General features: G+C 46.6%; 1 long non-coding RNA gene across 1 annotated transcript; it reads right to left on the reverse strand.

Moving 5' to 3' along the window:
* Positions 1-20,772: 20,772 nt before the first annotated feature.
* Positions 20,773-23,526, reverse strand: LOC131402024 (uncharacterized). The gene is made up of 4 exons (XR_009218194.1): positions 23,465-23,526; positions 22,910-22,979; positions 21,258-21,326; positions 20,773-20,832 (listed from the first exon to the last, which is right to left on the reverse strand). It is a non-coding gene; the product is annotated as an uncharacterized LOC131402024 (long non-coding RNA).
* Between the last annotated feature and the right edge of the window lie 1,233 nt (positions 23,527-24,759).

The following is a 24,759-nucleotide window of genomic DNA, read 5'->3' on the forward strand; positions in this document are numbered from 1 at the left end:
GTTTATGCCCTGTGCAGCCCCCTCCTACATTCGATTAGCCGTGAATTGTCATGAACACAAGTGGTCAATACAGTGCTGCAGAAATGACAATGTCTGACATCTGAGGCTACATCATAAACCACACTGAAGCTGCCTCCTTGGTCTCTTAGATTGCTCCCTCTCTAGGGGAAGCCATCCACCATGCCATGAGGATGCTCCAGTAGCCCTGTGGAGAGGTCCACGTGGAGAGGAACCAACTTGCCAGCACCAAGTGCTCACCATTCAGTGAGCCACCTGGGAAGATCTTCCAGTCTCAGCCAAATTTTGAACTTTAATGACTATGTATGCTAACATGTTTAGGAGTGAAGTCTACTGTTGTTTGCAACGTACTTCAAAATGCATTAAACAGAGATGGATTCTTGGGTGATAAATGGATGGAGGTGGCAAAGTAAACACAGTAAATTGTAACTGATGGAATCTAGGTGGTGGACTGTCTTCATTAGGCTGCTGTAGTAAAGTACCACAGACAGGGTGGCTTAAACAGCAGAAATTTACTTTCTCATAATTCTGGAGGCTGGAAGTCCAAGATCAAGGTGCCTGCAGGATTGGTTTCCCGTAAGTCCTCTCTCTTTGGCTTCCAGATGACCATCGTCTAGCTGCCTCTTCACGTTGTCATCCCTCTGTGCATGCGTGCCCCTGGCGTCTCTTGGTCTGTGTGTCCTAATCTCATCTTATAAGGACACTGGTCAAATTGGATTAGGGTCCACCCTAATGGCCCTATTTTATCTCAGTTACTTTCTTTAAGTCACAAACTCCAAATAAAGTTACAATAAGAGGTACTAGGGATTTGGGCTTCAACACATGACTGTTGAGGGGACAGAATTCTGTCCATAACGTGACTGTTCACTGCAAAACTCTTTCAAATTATCTCCCTGCCTGAACATTTTTCCTAATAAAGTGGGTGCAGGTGGTGTGCTAAGGCAGGAAAGAAAAAATGAATTGTTAACAAAAAAATCATGTTGGAACCCCCAGTTGTTCTGTGGAATAAGGATTATCATAGATTTAAAGGTACAGATTAAAGCTGTGAAAGTCCTATAAAAAACCAAAGGATAAGTATTTTATATATAATCTCAGAGAAGAGATGGTCTTTTAAAACTATAACAAAACAAGAACCGAAATTAACACGTTTGATTTCCTTTCAAAAAATCTGCATGGCAGCAACAACTAGAGGCAAAAACAAAAAAAGGAAAAGAGGAGGATGTTGGCAACTCATCACAAAAAGCTAATTTTTTAATATTAAGGAACTCCTACCAACCAAAAAAGACCAAGAATCCGTTGGAGAAATGGACAAATGGCGAAGAACAGTTCACAGAAAATAGAGAATGCTCTCAGTATAAGAGATGATTCTCAACTTCGCCCACCAAAGGAAAGATAAGTAAAACACCAAAATTCTTGTTTTTATTTATCAGATTAGGAACACTTACTGTTTGTTTAATATGTTGATCTATTAGGATGTAGAGAAAGTGACACTCCGACAGCACAGTGAAGAGGGGGTGAACTTGAACAACCAGCGAAGCCCCGGACTTGGCGGGGAGAGACGGAAGGAGCCGAACTGTGGCAGTGAAATCGGAGAAAGCCGAAACCAGCCGGAGAGAGACGAACCCCGAACCACTGAGCCGAGGAGCGGCGGGGACAGGCGGAGGGAGCCGAAACCAGGCGGAGAGAGACGAAGATAAACGGAAAGAGTCGAAGATGTGAAGACACAGCGGAGGCCAGGCGGAAGGGCCCGACGCCAGGTTAGAGGAGCCGAGCCCAGCCGAAAAGCGGCGAGAGGCGGCGGAGAGAGCCGAGCCCCGGGGCCGCGGGGAAGAGCTGTCAGGTCGTGGGCGGTGAAGCGAGAACAGGCGGTTGGCGCCTCAGAAGGAAGCGGAGGCGAGGCCGGCGACGATGAAGGGGACCGCGCTGCATGGGGACCTGGATGTAAAGTCCGGAGCCTTCCACGCGCCCGAGCCGCCCCGAGCGCCCCCACGGAGGGTCGTGGACCCGGTCCCCGCTGCCCTCCTCCCCGCTCCTCCGGCCCTGCCGCTGCCCACGGCGCGGGGCGCTCTGGCCGGACAGCGGCGTGTCCTCCGCCCACGACGAGGACGCGCGTGTCCCCGCGGCTGCATCCTCCGGACGTGATGGCCGCGTGGAGTCTGGCGCCGGTGTCCGCGCGGGGACTGACCCCGGGGGTGCAGCCTCTGACCCGCGCTGAGCCCGCGGACCCAGCCCGTGGGGAAGCCGCTGGGGGGCAGTGACCAGGCCGGATGACCGGGGGTCTGGGAAGAGGCCCCCATCCTAGACGGAGGCTGGAATGCGAACTGTGGGCCCCTCCTGACCGTCTCCCCACTTCCAACACAAATGCCAAGACATTGATGTTGGGCCACTGAAGGTGAGAGTGGGACCAGCAAAAGCTGGACCAGAGCAACCCAAATATCCATCATCTGATGAATGTATAAACACAATGTGATCCGTGTTTCTGTACATTGCATGTTCTTCAGCCATAAAGATATGAAGGACACGTGCTAGACCACGGATGCACCTTGAAGACCTTCTGCGAAGTGAAAGCACCTAGTCAAAGAAGACTACTTATTATATGATTCCATTTACATGGAATGTCAAATACAGGCAAGTAAATTCGTGGTTGTTTAAGGTTGGAGGTGGGAGAAGTGCAGGGGTAATACTCAATTATTTCTATTTGGCTCTTTTTACAATTTCTATCTCTTTATTGATATTCTCTCTGAATTGAGACATCATTCTTTTCATTTTCTTTGGTCCTTTATCCCTACTTTCCTTTAGCCCTTTGAGCATATATAAGAGAGTTGTTTTAAAGTCCTTGTCTCATGAGCCCGATGCCTGGGCTTCCTCAGGAAAAACTTCTGTCAAATTCCTTCTATTCCATATGAACCGGCTATACTTTCCTGTAGCTTCATATCATTTGTAATTTTGTAGTGGTAACTGGACATTTTCCGTATTACAGTGTTGTCGTTGTGAGAATCAGATTCTCCTCGCTCTCCAGGTTTTGCTGTTGTGGCTTTTTATGAGCTGCAGTCATCCTTTTGTTTAGTGACTTTTCAAACTATTTTTACAAAAACTATGTTTTTTGATGTGTGTGGTCACTGAAATCTCTTTTCAGTTATCTTAACAATCAGCAAGTGAACTGACAGAGATGTCTTTAAATGCAAGTATCCAAAAGAACACATTTTAAAAAAAGAAAAAATTAAAATTTCTCCAGTGTTTGCAGCTGGTCCCCTGTAGCTCTACCTTAGACTTCACCCCCTACCTGCATGGAGCCCACAAATCTGCCAGAGGTGCAACCCCAGGTCTTCTCAGGTCTTGTCTGAGCACACGTCCAATCCTGGGCGTGCACATTGCACTCCAGCTTCCCTGGTAGATGCGGTGGCCCTTCTAACCTTTCATTCCCCAAAAAACTTCCTCCTCAGATGCCTCCTTTCCCGATTTTTATGTCTGTCTCCTCCCCCAGCCATTGGCGCAGGCATCTACCGGTAGCATAGATCTTTAAGTCTTTCATCAGACAATGACACCACTTGGAAAGTCCCTCCACCCTGAGGGGGAGAAATACCTGTCAACTTCTGTGCTGGTCCCTCAGGGACCCAAAAGACAGATCACTACCACCCAGTCACAGAATCACCCTATTTGAAGAAGCAGGTTAGTATTTGTCTCCTGGCATGAGGGAGCCGTGCAAGGATTCTGGCTCCCATCTTCACATCCTCCGCTGTCCCAGAGAATGTCAGCGGGTAGGCATTAACCAAAAACACCACAGTGCTTTCTTACCCAAATTCAGCCCCATTTTCCTTCATTAATCACTCCTCTGGATGCTGTAAGTTTTTTATTATATTTCCTATTTCTGAAACACTTGATTCTGTCAAGTTTTGTTCAACTGAATGGTTGCTTCAGTGGAGAGACTGGTTCTGTGAGTACGTTAATTTGCTGATTTTCTTAACGGAACTGGGGAAATGTTTTGATATGTCACTTTGTCCTTTTTCTCAATCTTGTTTATTTTGTTTGGTGGTTGGTTCTCAAAAATTCTTCTTTCATTTTGTAAACTTTCTCTTGCATATGATTTAAGAATCACCATCACGATTTCAAATAATTATGATTTTTAAGTTTATTACATTGAATCAAGTACTTTTGAGGAAAACAACTCCAATATTGTTGGTGAAAACAACTCCTTTAATATTGTTAATGTTCAGATCTGCCTGAGCCAGCTCCCAACCTCAACTTGAGGGTAGGTGATGTAGTCGGTTGAATAATGTCTCCCAAAGATTCAAGTTCACCCAGAACCTTAGAAAGTGACCTTATTTGGAAACAGCGTCTTTGCAGATGTGATTAAATATCCGCAGATGAACTCATCCTGGATTTAGGGGGGGCCCTCAATTCAACGACTGGTGTCTTTAATAAGAAGAAGAGAGGACACAGAGACATGGAGGGAAGAAGGTTACGTGAAAAACGTAGGCAGAGATTGGAGATCTGCTGCCACCAGACAGGGAAGCAGGAACCCCCAGGAGCTGGAAGAGGTGAGGGAGGATTCTCTGCTGCTGATAAACTCTGAAGCAATTGTAGGGCTCCCCTTTGTTCTCACTCAAACCATCAAAACCTAATGGTACCTTGTCTTAAAAATTCTGATTGTCACATGGCTCATATGGATGTCCTGAAGATCATGGACCACGCCCGATGCCATCATTTAAATTTCTCAGGTCTGCAATTATCACATGTGAACACCTTCATTTTTCAATGTAACTCATTGAAATCATGGTCTACATCTATGAAATCGTCAGGAACAATTTAAAGATATTGGAGCAAAAACCCAACTGACGTTAACCTAAAACAATTTAACAGGATGTACGAGGGAAGAAAAGGTGCAATGAGGGAAGAAATCAGCTCATGTTAATGAGACTTGAGGAGTAGATTGTGACCAAGCACACAGATGCAGCATACAAATGAGGGGGCAGGTCTTGTCCTGACCATCCCCCTCAGCCACTCTTACTCTGTTCTCCTCCCAGGTGGACTCAGACCCTGTCAGCGACTCCTACGCTGTGACCTCACTCAGCTCCACTCCCCAGAACTCCAGGTCTGGCAGGTAAGAACCCCGTGTATACCCGGATCCTCTTCCTGTTCCATAAAGGGTCCTGTGCCTGGATCCTGTAGGGTCAGAGAGGGCCATTTGACACTCCCTGTCCTAGGACATCGGGGGTTTTGAATATGCAGAGTAGCTCACACTGAGGAATTAGAACACCCTAGTCCTAGTGAGGAGTCAGCCCCACACCAAGCTGTGGGCTCTGGGAGGGAGACATCACTGTGTTAAATCCAGAGGCCATTGTCAGGAGGCACAAGGCACAGCCGTCCACCTCCACTCCCTCTCTGCCCTTCTGTTTCTCAGTCACTCTTTGACCCTCTGAAATAGGCTTCCTTCCCCATGACTGCTAAGACTGCTCTATCAAAGGTCTTCAAGAAAGTCCAGAAAATTCCAGATCCTTCCAAAACCACATCAGTCCTTTCCCCTCCTGACCCAGTAAGAGTCCTACCATCTGACTACTGTAACTTGACCCTTTTTTCCACCAAATATTGTTCATCACATATTTGTTGAATAATTACGATGTGCCCGACTCTGTGGGCAGATGGACAAGCTTCGTTGACTCAGGACCTAGTGTCAAGGCGAAGGCAGCAAGCCTGCTGCCAAGATTCTCTCAGCGCTGAATGCTCCCACACAGCATTGTCCTTGTTAGGAATCTAAGGTGAACTCTATTTTAAAAAATCACCGAGGTAATTTTAGGTAACAGATAAGGCTGTAACAGGTAGTCTAAGGACTACTTAAATTATATAAAAATGTCTTATATTTGAGTTAGTATTTGGAAATAAAAGGATAGAACTTATGTTAGAATGAGATATAAAATCAAGCTTAGTAATGTAAGACTTTTATGGAATCAAATTAATTTAATGTTAAAAAATAAGCTCTTTACAGTAGGTATCCTCTTTTCCTGAGTACAAGTATTCTAAACAAATATAACTAAAAACACTAAATGATCCCTTAGGCCAAATTACCTTTAATATAGAAGTGAATAAAAATCATGGTAAGCAGAAATTGCAGTAAACCAGGACAAGTAAAGATCTTCTTTCCTGTCACATGAAACACGATCTCTCACCCACACAACAGTCTACTCTTCACATTTATGTCTCTCAAAAGAGTTTAATGAAGTACAATTATAAAATGACAAAGCATCACAGTCCAGAGCAAGAAGTGGGGTTGACATTAAATGAGGCGAGTGAAACTGGGGGCTGTTCATGGGGAACCACTTCCCCAGGGCCACACTTCTTGGCTTCTTCCACATGACCTTCTCCTATTTTCCATCAGGTCTCAGAACATCATTCTTGGCTCCTTGCTCTCTCTGCCTCCCTGGCAAACCTGTCTGCCCTCAGGGCCTCAGCCAGTCTCTCCCTTGCTTTTTTCACTTTCTGACTCTGTCTGCGGATGTCTCCATAAGTTACGGGCTGTCTGTAGAGTGGGTGGGAGAGACCGAGACCCACTCCTGGTATCGTCTCTGCCCAGTCTGAAGACTGTGTGGCCGTTGGCTTGAGGCTGGGGTCTAGAGACCCAGCACCAACACAGCCCAGGGATTCACCTGGACCACCTGGTGCAATTATATTTAAGGTATTTGTGATATCAAAAGTACTTAAAAGTTCTCCTTCACTGCTGCAGGCCTGGAGTCCCTGCAGTCTCCTGTATGCACAGATTTGCTGGGGCTTCTGCAAGGTCTGCTCCCGTTGACTGTACCTGACCTCATTGCCAGGGTGGGAAGTCATCCTTGTAACTGGCCTCTTGAAAATGCAGCTGGTGAGTCTTATAGGAAGTGCAGACCTTTCCCGATGTCTCCGCTTGGTCTTGGCTAAATGAACCTGTCTTTTCTTCTCTGCTGTCTGGGGAATCATATTTCTTTTGAGCTTTCCCTTTGAAAACAAAATGAAATGTGAAATTTGAATAAAATGTGGGATGCAGACTGCCAGTCATGAATTTTCTCACCTCATTTGGGTCTTCCACCCTCCTGTATCCTGGAGAAATATCTCTCAAACTGCCCTGTGCATCACAATCATCTGGAGGGTTGTTAAAACACAGATTGCTGGACCTCAACCCAAGTAGGCCTGCGGAGGGCCAAGAATTTGCACTTCTAAGTGTTCCCGCATGATGCTGATGCTGCCGGCACAGGCACCACACACTGAGATGTAGATTCTGGGACGCCAAACTGATGAGTCACTGACAGAAAGGACTATTTTTAGATGATTGTGTGCCCAGAGCATAGTAATTTAGTTCCTCATCTCTAATGAAATCGTGTTTCTCTCAACAATTTCATGCTCACTTCACTTGCACACCCATGTCCCATCTTCACTCAAATATTCTCCTGTACATACGTAAATAACTCACACACGCCATATTCCCATCACATAGTTCTATCCACTGTAAATAACCATTTTTCCTCCCCTGACTCTTCCTCTCTCCTCCTACTCCTCCCTGTTAATCTGGTCTCCACCATCGGACTTAACACAATTGATGCTTCTTAGAAGTCAATCCTGCTCTCACATTTGTTACACATCCACACCCTCTTCTAGGCCAGCCCATCAATTTCCCTGGCTTCACATACCATTAATGAACTCGAAATGCCCATAGAATCAGACAGATCTGGCTTGAACCCTGAGACCCAAATACCCATCTGCCCACTCACCACATCAGTGATAACTCGATGACCAGCTTGCAATGAGCAGGTACCAAGTTGATCCAACCAGTTCTCCAAATAATCACCCATATCTCAGGGTCCCCTAATCTCACTTGTTGGTGTTAATATCCTGTCTACACCTGAGTGTCATTCTGGACACCCTGCCACCCAACACTCGTACATCAATGAACCATCCATCCACCCTCCTAAATCCAGCTAAATATTCTCCGCTTTTGAATAATTCCTGAGCACCTTTCAGATTCCTACAAAATACATTTCCACAGAGTGACCTTTCCTGATCCAGCCATCAAAATTAATGTCACATTTTCTCTGTGTTAATTTTTAAAATTTTTAATTGTATGTGTATTATCATCTATTTCTCTCATAGTGTTTTTCTCACTAAATTGGATACTCCATGAACTGAAGACTAATGTGGACTGTAATGTGTTACACTGCCGTATTCACTCATTGCTTTGCCCTTGAAAGGTGCTCAATATATTTATCGAAAGAAATTATTCAAACTCCAAAAGATACTTTCTAAAGTTTTCAAATAAATTCCCTCAACTACAATTATACAAGCATATAATCTCTTTTGTGATATACTGCAATAAATTATCACTACGATTGCAAATCCTTTCTCTCTGTAATCCATTATAAAACTCTAGTCACAATAATCTATTTGAAATGTAAACCTAATCAGTACACCTTTCCTTTACAATCACTCATTTCTGTCTTCAGATACTTTTTAAAAGTGAAGTCATAAATCTCACTTCATTCCTATTGTCCTGCCATAATTATTAATACCATCCCTTTCACTATCCAACATGTCCCAGTTTGGAGGAAAAATTATTTGATCCTCCCATTTATAGAGCACCTATTATAAGCCAAGTTATGTACTAAAACCCATGATCCAGAATTTAACTTAAAAACATGACTGCCTCTGTTTATTTTAATCTTGGTGAGAGGAATGAGTTAATAAAGAGACTAATGAATGTCTAATACAGTGTTAGGTATAATTAGATCCTGTGATAAACAGGAAGGGCTACGCAGAGATAGAGAGACAGGGAGAGATGGAGGAAGAACAGTAAGGAGGGATAAAGGGGAAGGAAATTATCTACAATTATTTTATTTATTTTTTTGTGAGGAAGATCAGCCCTGAGCTAAGATCTATGCCAATCCTTCTCTCTCTCTCTCTTTTTTTTTTTTTTGCTGAGGAGGACTAGCCCTGTGCCATCATCTGTGCCCATCTTCCTCAACTTTATATGGGACGCCGCCACAGCATGGCCTGGCAAGTGGGGCCTTGGTGCGCGCCCGGGATCCAAACCCAGACCACCAGCAGCAGAGTGCTCGAACTTAACCCCTACACCACGGGCCCGGCCCACCTACAATTATTGATGATGAAGAGTTTAGGGAAGGACTAACTGATGAGGTGATATTTGAGCACAGAACTGAATATTTTTTAAAAAAGACCAATCACATTGTGGGTAAAAATTTTTCCAGAGAAGGGAACAATGTAAACAGTGCAGAGCCGAATACTACTTTCACTTCCCAGTGATGTTGTTGGGTAAAAACAAAACAAAAAAAAGGTCTGGCCTATTATCCCAAGAAAGCTCTCTATACAAATAAGTGCAATACCTTGAACATTACTTAACAAACATTGACACCTGGGAAACAACTTTCAATAAGGTATCTTCTTGTTTTAACAGCTACTGCCTGCTCACTTAAAGAGGTTTCACAGAAGGACCAAGTGTACAAATGGACACTCTTGCTGTCCGTATGGATTCCACACTCACCAGAACAGGCTGGCTTGGAAAATAGGCCGATGCAGGTTCCTCCATGGCTGCAGAGTTGTCCTGCTGACCCCACTCCTGATGTGCAGACAGCCCGTGGATTGCTGGAAAATGAGTGACTTCTGCCTCTGATTCCCCTTTTATGGAGGGAGGGAGTGGATAATCCAATCAGTGGATAATCCAGAGGAGACTTCCTGTCTCTTATCAATGGGATTTGAGCGATTCCTAAAGCTTTATACATAAACAGAGAAATGTGGGGTTATTGACACTGTCAGATACTGTTGGTAGATGAAAAAATTTAATACAGTTGTGTGGGGAGGTGGTATTTGCAGTTTCTATCAACATTTTAATATTTCCTTTGTCTTCCACTATTGATATTTTCTGTAAAAATAGGAATGAAAGTTTATATGTACAAAAATGTCCATACAACATATGTTTTAATAGGAAAAAATAGAGAATGTGTAAACATTTATCAATAAAAGAATGTCCAAAATATTTATTAATAAGTCTCTAGAATAGATCACACAGCCATTAAAAATAAATTAGTACTTTGTGCATTTACATCTCAGGTAATTACCAGTAAACTTGTAATTATTTCAACCATCTTACTCTTTCCCTTCCCTTTGACCTGAATAATTAACGTTCCTTTACTCTCTTTACTTCACTGATGTTGACTTAACTCTTTTATTATTCCGTTATTTTGTCTATAAACTTATTAGTTGAAATCATATAGAAATCTTTGTTTAATTGCACTAATGGCTAAATCCTGAATCCTTAATACAGTCTAATGAGAATAATTACTTTTACCACCTCCCTCAAATGCTACTAACTTAAACACTTTCAATTCTATTTTTAACCTTCCTGACATTTGTATTACTGTTCTCATGCATTTTATTCTACATATATTTTAATCTCCATGAGAGATTTCTAGAATTACTTCACAAAATAAAATTCATTTATATTTATCTATAAATTATCCTTTCCTTTCCTCTTCAGTCCTTCCTCCGTTCCTGGTTTTCTACCTGAGATTATATTCCTTTGGGTGTGATAACTCACTCCAGTATTTTGTCTAATTCAAGGCTGCTGACAATCAAAAGTTTCACTTTAAGTTTTTCTAGGACATCTTTATTTGGGGCACTGTTGCTGCTGGGTGTAGAATTCTGGTTTGACATGAGATTTCGTTTAGCATTTAAAAAATACTGCTCTGTTGATGTCTATCTTATTTTATTTATGGTTAGAAATCACCAGTTGGCCTTTTTCTTGCTTATTTGGCATCTATAGTCCCTAAAATCCTTTACGTTAACTTTGGTTTTTAGACCATAGTTCAGTTCATTAATATTTCCTGTGTAGTCACTCTGCTTAGGGAATGTTGAATTAATTGAATCTGTAGATTGATGTCTTTCATCAACTTGGAACATGCTTGTGTATTTTCACTTCTGATATCAATTCCTCTCCACATTCTCACTACTCCCCTTTTAATCACATCCCATGTGTATTCTAATTCTACCCTGAATTTTCCAATGTCATTGACCCTGTGGTTTTCTTGGAAGATTTGCTCTTGAACAGTCTGCTGTTTTAATAAACCAGCCTTTTGCTGGAATCAAATCCTTCTTAATTACTTAATTTTTTAATTTCATTTCTAACATAAACACAATATACAGCTTTAATTTTTTAAAAAAGAGATAGCGGAGCAGTTTGACAATAAGGAGAAAATGATTTCCTTTTGATACAATAAAGCTAAAATAAGTAGGAGAAAATTATAAATTGGATCATATTAAGTTATATGAGGAGCCAGTATTCATTGAAATTCAACAGTAAGACAGAGGGAGCATAAAACCTGAGTATCTTGTTCTTTGTACTGATGTGGACTACCTTTTGAAATGATAATATTTAGATTTCTTGGGTTAAATAAAAATGTTATAAAATCCAGTTTCATCTGTTTGTATTTACTTTGTTTAACATGTCTTCTGGAAAATTGAAATGACATAGGTCACATTGTGATATCTCTGTTGGTCTTGGTTGGATAAAGCCATGATGTGATGATTAATTTTAGGTGTCAGCTTGACTGGCTGCAGGGGTGCCCAGCTGGACTGTGAAGCATTATTTCTGGGTGTGTCTGTGAGGAGGTTTCTGGAAGAGATTAGCATTTGATTCCATGGTCTACATAAACAAACCCACCCTCACTAGTGTGGGTGGGCATCATCTAATCTGTTGAGGGCTCAATAGAACAAAAAGCAAAGAAAGGCTGAGTCCACTGTCTCTTCCTGACGTGGGATATCCATCTTTTCCTGCACTTGGACATCAAAGGTCTTGGCTGTCAGGCCTTCAGACTTTGACTGAATTATATCACTGGTTTTTCCTGTTCTCCAGCTTGCAGATGGCAGATTGTGGGACTTCTCAACTCCATAACCTTGTGAGCCAATTCCTACAATAAATCTCCACTTCTATATATTTATATATATTCTATGGTTCTATTTCTCTAGAGAATCCTGACTAATACACATGGATAACAAAGTGCATATTAAGTGCACATGGACGACATTTCCTAAGGCATAGGAGGCTCCTCCAACCCCGCAGGAGGAAGCAACTCTTCCCATCCAGGCAACACACATGAGCGCTCACACACACACACACAAACACAAGTAATTTGAAAATGTGCTCAAGCTCAAACTTTCACTCTCTGCCTTATTGTTCATCACAGCAGTGATTTCTACATGGCATGTTATACATCCTTTGCCATTTATTATCTCTTTCCTCCCACTAAGACTAAATCAAACAGAGGCAGTCTCTCTGTTTAGTTATTTTGTAGATCACAGGTTTTATACCAGAGCTTTGCATGTAGTAAGTGCTCTAAAAATAGAATGACCAAATAGTTTTCCCTCCAAACTGGAACATATCAGGGAATGAAAAGGGTAGTATTAATAATTATGATAAGACAACAGGAGAAATATGTGCTGAAGACAGAAATGGGGGATTTAAAAGTTAAGATGAACTGATCACTTTTGCATTTTAAACAGATCACTGTGACTAGAATCTCATGATTTTATTACGAGGAGAAAGGATTTGGAATCTTAAACTATTCTTGCTAATTTACTGCAGTGTACCACTCTAAAGGTGGTGTCTTTGCATAAGAGTAGTTAAGTGGATGGATTTAAAATATTTCAGGAAGTGAATTTTTAATGTTTCAATTTTATATGTATATAAATATAAAATATATATTGTACACATAATATATGTGAGCCCTTTATGTGTGCAAAGCCATATGTGAACACTCTTGTGGGAAAATTTGGAAAATCCATATTGGTCTTGTCTTCATGGAGTATCCAGTTTAGTGAGAAAGAACTAAATCTTGAAAGAAATAGATAATAATGTACATATAACTAAACTAGAAAAAAAAATCAACAAAGAGGAAAAATGGAGTTTTATAAATTGGCTTACTAGAGTAGGAGAGTTCACTGTGTGGAAATGATATTTTGTATGAGATCTGAAAGATGATTAGAAATAATTCAAAAGTGGAAAACCTGTAGGTAGATTCAGGAGGGTGGATGGGTGGTTTATTGATATCTGAGTGTGGGGTGCCAGGGTGTCCAGAGTGACACCCAGGGCTAGACGCATTATTAGCACAAACAAATGAGTTTGGGAACCCTGAGAGAGAAGCAAATTATTTTGGGGAAGTGGTTTGCTCAACTTGGGACCTGGTCATTGTGAGTTGAGTCATCACTGATGCCGTGAGTGTGCAGGTAGATAAATGGGTCTGGGGGTCAGAGTTAGGTCTCTGCTGATTCTTTGGACATATTTGGCTCATTAGTGGTATTTGAAGCAAGGGAAATGTATGGTGTTGCCCCAGGAGGGTGCAGATGGGCAACAGGTGTCTGAGCAGGGCTGACTTCCGGGAAGGATCAGTCATTGTGGGGTGGTCATAAAGAGAAGCCAGAAAGTGGCTCAGGAAGTTCAGACAGGCAAGAGCAGGACAGTGTAAGGTGGTGGATCCCAAGGACAAATAGGCTTTTAAAATGACGTTGAAGTCCACAAGGTCACATGCTACTGCAGAGCATGTCAGACAAATCATGAAAAGTCCCCAGTGGATTGGTAAGAGACATGGCTTGTGAGGTTAGCAAGAGAAAAATCCACAGAATGGGGATGGGCTTGAGTGTGCACTGTGCAAACAGAGGCATTTGGATATATGTGAACTTTTCACAGCGGATCCCTGGCAGGAGGACAAGAGGAGGGGCATGGGGGGTGAGGACTGTTAGGAATGCTGGATGAGGGATTGGTTTGTAGATGGTAGAGATTTGTGCATATTTGAAATGTGAGGGATGATTGCAGTAGGGAAGTGATGGAAAGTGCAACAAATGTGGAGGGCATAATGTCATTGAAATTGAAGAATGAGATAAAAATCAGAGTGGTTTCCACAAGAAAGAAATTTCTTTGGATATAGCAACAGAAAAGGTGTGATAAATCAATTCCTTATGAGGAATATTTGTAGATCTGATGACTAGAGAGTCAAATAGTTCTTGTTTGATGGTTAACAATTTATCTGTGAAAAATGGAGGAGGTCGGAATAGAGATTTATGGAACTCAAGAAATGGAAAGAAATGAGCAGAGCGTTAGGGAGCATTAGAGAAATGCATATAGGTCCATTGGTTGCTGTGATTTTCTGTTGGGATCCACAGGCTCCTGGTGCATTCTCTCTTCAGTGCAAGTGTCAACATGGCATGGCAGGTATTTGAAATCATCTGAAGTGGGCGGCTTGCAAGGCAGATATAATGGCAATAAGGAATCTGCGAGTATGGTCAGTGGGTGATTGAAATGATGGACTGTGGAATGCAGGATTAATAGAGAGGAGTAGGAGAAGAGAAGCAAAATGGTTGTGAAGATCTGCTTACTGGAGTAATATACTTTCTCGAAGAATGGTCACTTAGAGGGGAGTTCTTTGTGCCAAAAGTAGAAATGTGGAAATTTGTGGTGGGAATATGGTGTTTCTGAGTTACTGATTTGGGAGCAGGAGAATTTTGGGTGAAGATCGGATCAGGGTGTGGAAGTGAATGACTAAGGATGGAATAGTGAATAATTTCATTAGAGATGAGGCCGTAAAGGAGCTGTGGAGTCCTTGGAACTCTGTGTCCCAATAACAGTGGGCTGTGGGGCACCAGCATGTGTGTATTTGACCATGACAGAGAGAGGAGGAGAGGAAAGTCCTGAAGCAAGATGGCGGAGGGAAGTTGGTCTGGATTTGACACTGGATAATGACCTTGAGCTTTCTGTCCTTGTCTCACATCAGTTGATGGTGTCACTGAAGCCTGTTCTCCACATGTGGTCCCTGTACCAGCAACATCAACATCACCTCTTAGAAATGAAAATTCTCCATTTCTTCCCCAGACCTACTTGGGTTGAGGTCCAGCACTCTGAGTTTTAAAAACCCTCCAATGATTGTGATGCACAGTGCGATTTGAGACACTTGTGTCCAGGGAGAGAAGGAGGGTGGAATATCCACGTGAGCTGAGGATGTTTTCCGTGGATGGTAGTCTTCATCATCCATTTTGTTCAAATTTCACATTTTATTTTGTTCTGAAAGAGAAAGCTCAAAAAATATGCCCAGGCTTCATAGTGGAAACAGTAAGACCATGAAACTAAACCCAATCAGAAAACTGAAGTTCTACGCACCCTGAATCCTAAGTAGCTGCATATTCCAGAGGCCAGTTACTGGACTAACTGCCCATCCTGGCGGTGAGGTCAGATGCAGTCAGTGGGAGGAGAACTTGGAGAAGCCCCAGCAAGTCTGTGGATACAGTCGACTGCAGGGACTCCAGGCCTGCAGCAGTGAAGGAGAACTCTTAAGTTCTTTGGAGTCGCAAATACCTTTGAAACAGTCGCACAGGCTGGTCCATGTGAATCTCTGGACCATGCTGGGGCCGAGGGATCTGCACACCAGCCCTGAGCCCACCCGGGCCACTGTCCATATCGGGCAGAGATGAGTCCAGGAATGGGTCTGGGCCACTCACAGCCCCTCTGCAGGCAACGGGCATCTTCTAGAGATATCAGGAGACAGACACAGAAAGTGAAGAAAAGCATGGGAGAGACTGACTGTGGCCTCGAGGACAGACGAGATTGCCGGGGAGCCAGAGAGAGCAAGAAGCCAAGAAAGGCATCCTGAAAACACAGTGAGGAAGGCAACATTGGTGCTGAAGAAAAGGAGAGTGGTGCCATTGAGAGATTCCCCATGAGACAGGCTTGACTCTCACAGCATCTCTTTGTAACATCCATCGTGATCTTGACGTTTCATGTTAAACCTCAATTTTTATTTACCACGAGTTTTCTCCTTTTTATATTAAAATTGATAGGATAATTGTAGCTGAGGAATTAGTGTTTTGAACTTAGATTTGTTTTTTCTAGAACTGACACTCAATGAAGAGATGATACCTACTTGAATGAGATTTGTCTTTTAATGTATATTAAATCTGATGCCATAAATGTTTATTACGATTTTGCATCTAATTTGGTTTTTTTCTTTTTTGCTGAGAAAGATTCACCGTGAGCTAACATCTGTTGCCAGTCTTCCTCTACCTTGTGTGTGGGTCACCGTCATGGCATGGCTGCTAATGAGTATTGTAGGTCCGTGCCTGGTAACTGAACCTGGGCCACCAAAGCAGAACATGCCAAACTAACCACTCAGCCAGGGGCCATCACTATGAATTTGCATCTAATTATAACATAAAATGCATCAATCTTTCTCTTCACTGCCACATGTTAATTCAGACATAGGTGATTTCTATATCATGAATTAAGTATCTCTTATCTGTTACCTGGCAAACTTGTGTAGCTTTGATTTTGGGATCTCCAGAATGAGCACACCCCCTGGGGGCATTATTCTCCCCGTAGAGAACCTTGGCAGCAGGCTCATTGCCTTCCTTCCCACACTAGATCCAGAGTCGTGGAAATGGGTTCGCCTTGCACACAGCACAGAGCACATAGGAATTACTCCACAAACATGTGATAAGTGAATAATTGGTGGCATCATCAGGTCATTCACAGAAGCCAGACTGAGAGAGAGCTTCCTTAGGTCAGGAAGGAGAAGCATTCCTTTATATTTGTGAGGTTTTAATTTGTAACATTGTAATGTGAACAGCAAGTATACTATTTTTATCAAAATTGTGTTCTGAAGGTTTTCAAAAATCTCTAAATCTCAGAGTAGAGAAAAATCAATCTCTGTGAATCTGTTACTTGCTTCAAAGATTGTCAACTCGTATACCATCTGGCTTTGTTTATCCTCACACCAAGTCCCCAAGAATTAACCGGCTGAGATGGCTGAGAGCACATCATTTCAGCTGTAAATATTTCCGTTTCTCTTACAGATGAGGGAATTTTGGAACACAAACAAAATAACATGATCACACACAAAAATAAAAATGTCATTCGGATAATCAACTATCTAGTCAGTATCCAAAGTCTCCCAGTTTTCTCAAGGTTATTTCCTGGTTTTACATTTTCTTTGAGTCAGGATCTTAATGAAACCCTTCTTTTGCAATTGGTTGATCTGTTTCTGAAGTCACTTTTAATCTCTTGTTGGTTCATGCATCTTGGGATTTGGGTGGAATATGAGTGTGTGTGTTTGTGTGTCTACACCGATGTGTGAATTCTTTCTTTCCTGGATGGGAGTGCCCTGAAAGGAAGGACCTGGGCTGTGGGAACCAGGATTTCTACTCTGCTTCTGGCTGAACTGAAAAGGCCTCCCTGGGTGACACTTGCAGCCTTCAGAAAGGAGGGGGAAGAAGTACCAAGGAATTCAAGACAATGGCCCTTGTCTTACAGGGTGTTTCCAGGGCATGATGTTCAAAATGCCGGGTGCTAACCCTTTAGGTCCAGGTCGTCGGGTGGGTTCTCGGCATGAGCTCTGAGCAGTGTCTGTTAACCACCCACGTGGGGAGCATTTCAGTATTTTAATTGGTAAGGTTGTGTCTGTTGTGTCTGTGGTGTCTAAGATTGGTGGCATTCCCCTGCTGGACCCACTTCTATACCTGCCCCTCTCCTGCCTCATCTTTCAAAACTCCCAACAGGAAAGTTTCACATCCCTGTAACACAAATCCATATAACCACAGCACAGACTGGGGAAAAGAACACAGCCGTCCCAGGGGCTACGTGCTCTATGCGCTCAGGCCAAGCTGCCCCTTTGGGACAAGTCAGTAACAACACGACTGAGTGTGTAAACTAGTGATTGTCTGAGACCATGGACCTGAGAACCTCATGGGCCCAGATGTCACCCAGGGCAGCAAGGGCTGGTGTGGGTCATTCCGTGGACAAGATTAAGGTCTATTGTCCTGGCAAACCAGAGCTCACCCCTGATCCATCAGGCCCAACTGGGGAGGAATGGCCACGATGTACCTGACAGAGAGGCTGGGGGCCTTCTAGGGAATTTCTACCCTAAAAGAATCCTACAGTGAAGTGCAGGGATGCTGGAACTCCTAATTCACAGGGAGCAGTGACGTTTATAGAACAAAGTCTTGTTGTAGGTTTAAAAGCTGCATCATGAGTCTTTCCCTCTAGACATGAAATAAGCGGGAAAAGGACTTCCATGGCATGGGCCAGGATCCCAGGAGGATTCCAGTCTAGGCGAAGGGTGAACAGGGAGCCCTAGAGGCGGCCTGATGGGGATGTCCTGTTGGCCCTTAGTCCATCTGCACATGGTCTTCCTCTGTCCTTGTCCGTTCCACATGCAAACTTTTATCTTTTTACATTTTTTCCTCATTTAGTGTTGATGCGAATCCAGACACTGATTAGAAAACGGCAAGTTCCAATATCTGATCAAAGAAACCTCAACAAGAGAAGCAAAAAACATTCCTTCTTCCTGGAAAGCTGTAGAAAGACAGCCGCTGTCCTGGGGAAGGACATGGTCCTGGTAAGTGCTATTTGAAAGACACCCACATTTCAGTGGTTATTGCTCTGCCTGGGAAAGTCCCTCCAACCTCTGCATCCAGGGAGATCTGAGGGGCTGTCTCTGCTCCTGGCCCAGGTGAACCACACTGAAATGCACCTGTCCTCTGAGGAAGGGGGACTTGAGGGTTTCATTCAGTAGCCAGGGAGGAGGCTGGCCCTCCTCCCTTCTCCCACATACAATAAGCTGTGACCATACACAAGTTCTTCATTCAAGGAGGAAAGTGAGATTCTGTGTCTCATTTACATGAGCATAAGAAGTGAAAGAACCACACCACAACACCCAGGCTGTGACAGAAACAGGATATAACGTAAGAGTCAAATCTACCATTTACTATTAAAGAAATAATATCACTCCTCCCCAATGGGTTAACAGTGGCTGGCATGGAGATATCAGGGAGTTGGAGGGGGTGGTGCCCTCCCTCTGGGGCTTTAGGGGAAACCAGGGAAAGTCTTAGGATGTCCTCGTTCACTCAGGGTGGCAAGAGCTGGCCCGGTGCACCCCGAGGGTTCCAGTGTCCCTGCTGGTCAGGAGGAGCTGCACTTGTGGTCTCCAGAGTGTGACGGCTCATCACCAAGGGCATGGTGGCTGAAGAGAAGAAACAGACTATTTTGGGGAACCTTCCTGAGATTCATGGCACAACTCCCTGCCCCACTGCACTCTGATTCAAACCCTGTACCGAGTGCTCAGTCCATCAACAGCACCCCGTTTGTCCCTGATGCAGGAGGCATCATTTAGCATCACCCATTTCAGTGGATGCAACTGAATCCCAGAGAGGAGAGGGGAGCGGCCTGTCCCAGGCCTGCTCAGCAGTGGAGCTGGGATCGAGGCCCATGCTTAGCCCGAAGCTGTACTGAGCCCCTGGATTCAGTTGCTCCTGGTCCCAACACTCACTCGGCCCTGAACTGGAGGATGTCCGGTTCCTCTTTCTCATGAAGAGCCGCATTTTGCTCGCCTTCTGGTGTGCGGGCTCCAGCTGGCAGGAGACCCAGTAGCTACAGGACAGAGTGGACCTGTGAGCTACCAGGAGCCACACCTCAGGTGCCCCTCCCAGAGCCTGCCAGCAGCTGAGTCCTGGTGCCCCATGGGTCACCACGCTATGAGTTCTGAGGCTGATCAGCGAGCCAGGCCACAGGCTCTGGAGCTGGCCATCAGAGATAGTCTGTCCTGCCCTCACCCAACTCCTGTCCCCCTCACCTCTCATGGACACTGATGGGCTCCATGGCCTGGAACCAGGCCCCAAATCGCTCGTCGGGCTCCAGGTCATATGCATTTGCAGCCTGCTGGAGCAGCTGGATCCTCCGGATGAGTTTGAATTTCTGGGAGGAAGGACAGGATGCAGACAGGGCTTGGGTGGGGAACGCTGCCAGGGACTTGTGCGGAGTGAGGATCTGGTCTGGGGTCTGTGCTCACTCGGGAACCCTCCTTCCTTCCCACTCCATTCAGGACTTGCCTGTCCTCACAGTTGGCTTGGCTTGAATTACTTCCTCATCCAGGAAGGTGTCCTTGATGCCAGCCCCTCCCACACCCGCCAACGTGATGGGATCCCCAGCTTTGTGGATCTGACTCTCCCAATAAATGTTAGACCCAAGGGATGAGGCCAGAGAAAGTCTTGCCAGGGGAGGTCTCTGATTTCCACATCCCCACCCTCCCCGTAGCTGCTCACGTCACACCATTTCTGAAAGTTGACCCGATTTCCCTGGAAGGGAGACAGCCAATGTCCATCAGAAACAGCCCCCTTAGCCCAGAACCAACCCCCATCCCAGCCCTTCTCAGGCTGCAGGAATGTGAGGGCCCAGCAGAGGGCAGACCTTCCACAAAGAGAACTTGACACTGGGCCAGGCTCTGGGCTCCAGAGCAGGAGGGACAGGGGAGCTGAGGCCAGAGACCTTATGTAGCACACCCTCTCTGATGACAGACGGGGAGACTGAGGCCTCAGGGAGGAAGGGACAGCTGGAACACAGAAGTGCTTCCTCACTTGCAGGGGCTGATGGCACTCCCCCAGGGGCAGGGCCTGAGGGGGAGGCTGAATCCATCTCAGACACAGCCTCCTGCAGCTCTGCAGGCAGGCAGCTATGAGCTTCCCCAGCCCAGGTAGACTGGTGGGGGGCTTATGCGGAGCGTCTATTGACACATTGCTAAGATGGGTCTGACTGCCCAACTCCCAGGGGTGGCCATGGGGCTCTCATGAGAGGAGGTTTGCCAGGTACTGAGAACTCAGGTCCCAGTGCAGGGCTCTCGCCTCCCAAACCTCAGGATCCTGCTCCCTGGCCCCACCTCCAGGCTTAGTCACTTCCAGATCATCCTCCATCCCAATGTCCAGCAGCTTCAGGTGATAGAGGAACATGCCCAGGAAGGGGATGACACCCTGTGAAATCAGGGTGGGAGTGGTGAGATGAGTCCCTCCTCTCAGGTGCCCCCATGGACCCTCCCCCAAATCCCTTCACCCCAGCCTCCTGCCCACCACAGACTCCCACAGAGAACAGCCTAGGACCCTCAGCGGCCTCCCCCCAGTTGCCCCCTCCAGGGCCACCCAACTTCCCCAGTCACCTCCCAGGGGCGGCTTTTGGCAAATCCCAGGGTATGTGGTCCCTGCCCCTCCCCACCCTAACCCATCCTGGGCCCAGCCCTTCCAGGCCTCCTCCTGGTCACTTCCAGGGCAGGCCTTTCAGGCTCTTGGGCTCCTGGAGCTGGGCTGGAGGAGGACGGACCCCTCTCTTAGGGAGGCCTCCAGCCGTGAGGTGAGTGACCTCTCCTCTGACACCTAAGACCCTCCCCCTCAGGCCACCTCACCTGCTGCTGCTGTCTCTCCTGGGCTCCCTGGGGGTCCATCTGCAGGGTGGCCCTCACAGATGACACCTCCTGCAGGGTCAAGGACAGGCTCAGGGAGGCCATGTTCCCTTCCCCATGTCTCCCAGGCCCCTGATCTTGGACCCTGGCCATCTGGTGTCTATGGCTGCTCCCATTCCAGGGTGCCCTGATGCTAGATCACTCCCAGCTCCAACACTCCCTTCTCTGTGCCCTCAGGCCTGCCCATGCCGCTAAGCCTCTCTCCTCATCAGGAAAGTGTGAGGAGGACTCCCCATGCATCCCAGGGTCCCCTGAGGACTCAGTATCATCTGACTGTCACCAGTGCTGTCCCCTCCCCCATCGAGGAGGAGGAGCACAAAGCTCCTGCACATTCCTCTCCCCCTTGTACCTCATCACCCCTGTGAGGCCTGCACCACAGATCATCTCCCTCCATTTCCCAGATGAGGAGACCGAGGCCCACAGAGGGGCAGTGACTTGCTCAGGGGCCCACAGAAGAGACCGCTCCCCCTCCCAGCCAGAGGCCCTGGCCCCCGGCCTTCACTCTTCCTCCAGACACACCTCGGACCAAGGTCCTGTCCTCTGGACTCTCGGGGTTTGTTGAGGCCCTCAGTCAACCTGAGCCATGGATGGAGAGGCACAAGGTGTCTCGGGGTCCCATGCAAGTGGCTTCTGTGTTTTCCAGCCCCCTGGGATTCTCTGAGACCAGGCTGGCCCTGAGGCCATGCCAAAGTCCTTAGCTCCCTAGGATCCCCTCAGGATTGTCCCTGCACAGAACTCCTCCTTCACTCACTCAGGAAGGGGACCCCCGTGTGCCACATCTGAGTGACAGTGTAGGAGTTGACCACGGCACTGGGTAATGGTGACATTTGCATCCTTTTTCACTTGGAAACTTCTAATGTCCCTTCTTCTTTCTCAGCTCTCATGTTTGAAGTCTGTGGTCTGAGCCTTTGTACAATCCTTAGGCCCCTCCTGCCAGGGCCTCGATGGAGGCCATTAAGAATCTGTCAGGAAGGTCCGTTAAGAATCTGTAGGTTCCCTGATAATTCTCATTGCCATCTGGGGCGTATCCTTGTCGACAAGGCACCGGGGGAGACTCACTGGTTTGTCAGCAGTGACCACTATCGGGCTAGAGTGCACAGTCCCAGAGAGCACACAGTTCTGTCCCAGATCCACCATTTGGCCCAAGGCTGTGCAGCCCCTCTGTCGACAAGGCCTGAGTGCCCTCCCCTGCGAGCTGCAGTGAAGACAGAAGGAGCAGCAGGGGCCTGGCTTCCTGAGGACAGACTGGGCTGCTTTAGGAAGAAAGGAACCCCCACCCACTCCATCCACCCGCCAGCCTGAAGGATGGTGAGGGCCAGCTGATGGGTCTGCATGGAAGCCAGACACCTGCTCATTCTGCCACCTCCTCACCTCTTGCAACAGTCCAGGCGACACCACTGTATCCCGTGACCAAGGCCTCCTGCCCCAAACAGTCCCCACCTGCCCTGCAGCTCACACCCCCGCTTCCTGTCCAGCTGGACAAGACAGACCATTATTTCTCGGGGAACCTTAAGTGAAAAACTTACCAAAGCACATCCTGCCTGGTCCCTCCCCACCTCACCTCCCATCCTTCCAGATCTCCAGACTCCACTCACCTCCTTGAGAAGCTTCCTGCTCTCCCGGTGGCATGTTTGGAAGATCTTTTTAACTATTTGACAGTTCTTCCTGAGGAGGGAAAAAAGGAAAGAAACACTGTGGAGTGGTTTGAGGGTAAATCCCTTTTGTTTGAAAACCCAGAAGATCCAGACAGCCTGGATGAGCATTTTCACTGTGTCGTCTGAGCCCTGAGGTGTCTGGGACTGAGGAGGGGGCTCTTCTATTGTCACCTGGGGCCTCCATTCTCTTATTTTCTCAGCAGATGTGTTTTAAACAGTCTTAATTTCACGTGGACAGAGAGTTCTGTTGCTGCAAACACTTGAAAATCTTCAATTTGGTTCAAGCCATGATCTGTCACTTAGGGAAACTGATTCCTGAGGCAGAACGACTGGCCTAAGTTTTCAGAAAGACTTGAAGCCTGCCAACCAGGTCAGACCCTATCCCCAGGGTTTGCTGTCTGCCAGGAGGTCCCAACTGACTGAAGGGCAATGCCAGCCCTGTGGGGGGTGTCTGGTCCACCCAGGTGGTGCTCGCATGGAGAGAGGCCTACCCACCTGGACACCTGTCTCCACGTCTCTTTTAAACGTTTAATGGAGGGGCCCTCCAGAGCCCACAAGATCGCATGGAGAGAGGAAAGGTTCCTCAGGCCGTGGCATTCCTGGGGAAGGGAAGAGAATGAGCTGTGAGGGGGAGCTGGAGCCCTGCTTCCTCTGGCTTCTGTCGCCTCATTGACGTCTCCTGTTCTGGATGAGACAGTGGCTCAGGGAACCCGGGAAAGGCACAGCTGGAACCTGATGAGGAATACTTCCAGGGAGGAGGATTTCAGCTCAAGCCAAGAAAGGAGCCCAGGAAGGGGTGAGCTTCCCACCACTGGGACCAGGAGTCAGGTCATCGAGGCCTGGCAGGAGGGGCCTAAGGATTGTGCAAAGGCTCAGACAACAGACTTCAAACATGAGAGCTGAGAAAGGAGAAGGGGCAGTTCCCCCGACTCCAGAGAGGGGCTCCCAGGGCCTCTCACATCTTACCTTGGCCACCTGGATCCAGAGCTCCCCCACCCTGGCCCTGTCCTGGGCCGTCATGTTCGGGTCCCCAATGCAGGTGGTGATGACACATTCTACCACTCTGTTAAAGTGGGTCATGGTGGCATGGATGGTCGGTGCCAGGTGCTCATTGCCCCTGTTGTCACCCTGGGACCAGATGGAGTCCAGGAATTCGTGGGGCCTCACTGTCTTGAAGAGCTCCTGGGGAGGACAGGGAGTGTCACCCAGCCCTGCCACAGCCCAGCTGAGCATCTGCAGCCCCCAGTCCCAGGCCGGGTCAGTGGTGAGAGCTGGAGCTCAGGAAGCTGAGAATGCGGCCAGAGGCTTGTGGGAGTCCCTGGGTGCTGCCTGTGTCCTCTGAGGGCACCCAGCACAGGATGACCCAGGAACCGATACTGTGGCTCAGGGAAGTGGCATTTGCTTGCTGCCCAGTCTCACTTCCTCCAAGCACCAGAACTCGGCTCCTGCATGACCATCTCTAGGGGCATCTTCCACCCATTCTGACCATCCTGGGGTCTGACTCCTCTTTCAGATGCACATTCCCCCAAGGCAGCAACAACCACGGGCTTTGTTTGTCTGCCTTGTAGTCACATTAAGTGCCTAATTAGTGTTGAGGCTGTTGAGGCCTCCTGGGCAAATGAGTGAACTACCCAAGGAGAAGACAGCACTTCAGTGTGCTCCCCTCCCCCACCAAAGCGCAGACTCTGCCCAACTTCCTCTCTGCTCCACCTCATCCACCTGCACAGCCACTCTGCATGGCAGCTGCTCCCAGTGTCCACCCCTACTGTCCACATGAGGACAGCAAAGGC

Source organism: Diceros bicornis (genome assembly GCF_020826845.1).
Source record: "Diceros bicornis minor isolate mBicDic1 chromosome 3 unlocalized genomic scaffold, mDicBic1.mat.cur SUPER_3_unloc_1, whole genome shotgun sequence".
Lineage (NCBI taxonomy): Eukaryota > Metazoa > Chordata > Mammalia > Perissodactyla > Rhinocerotidae > Diceros > Diceros bicornis.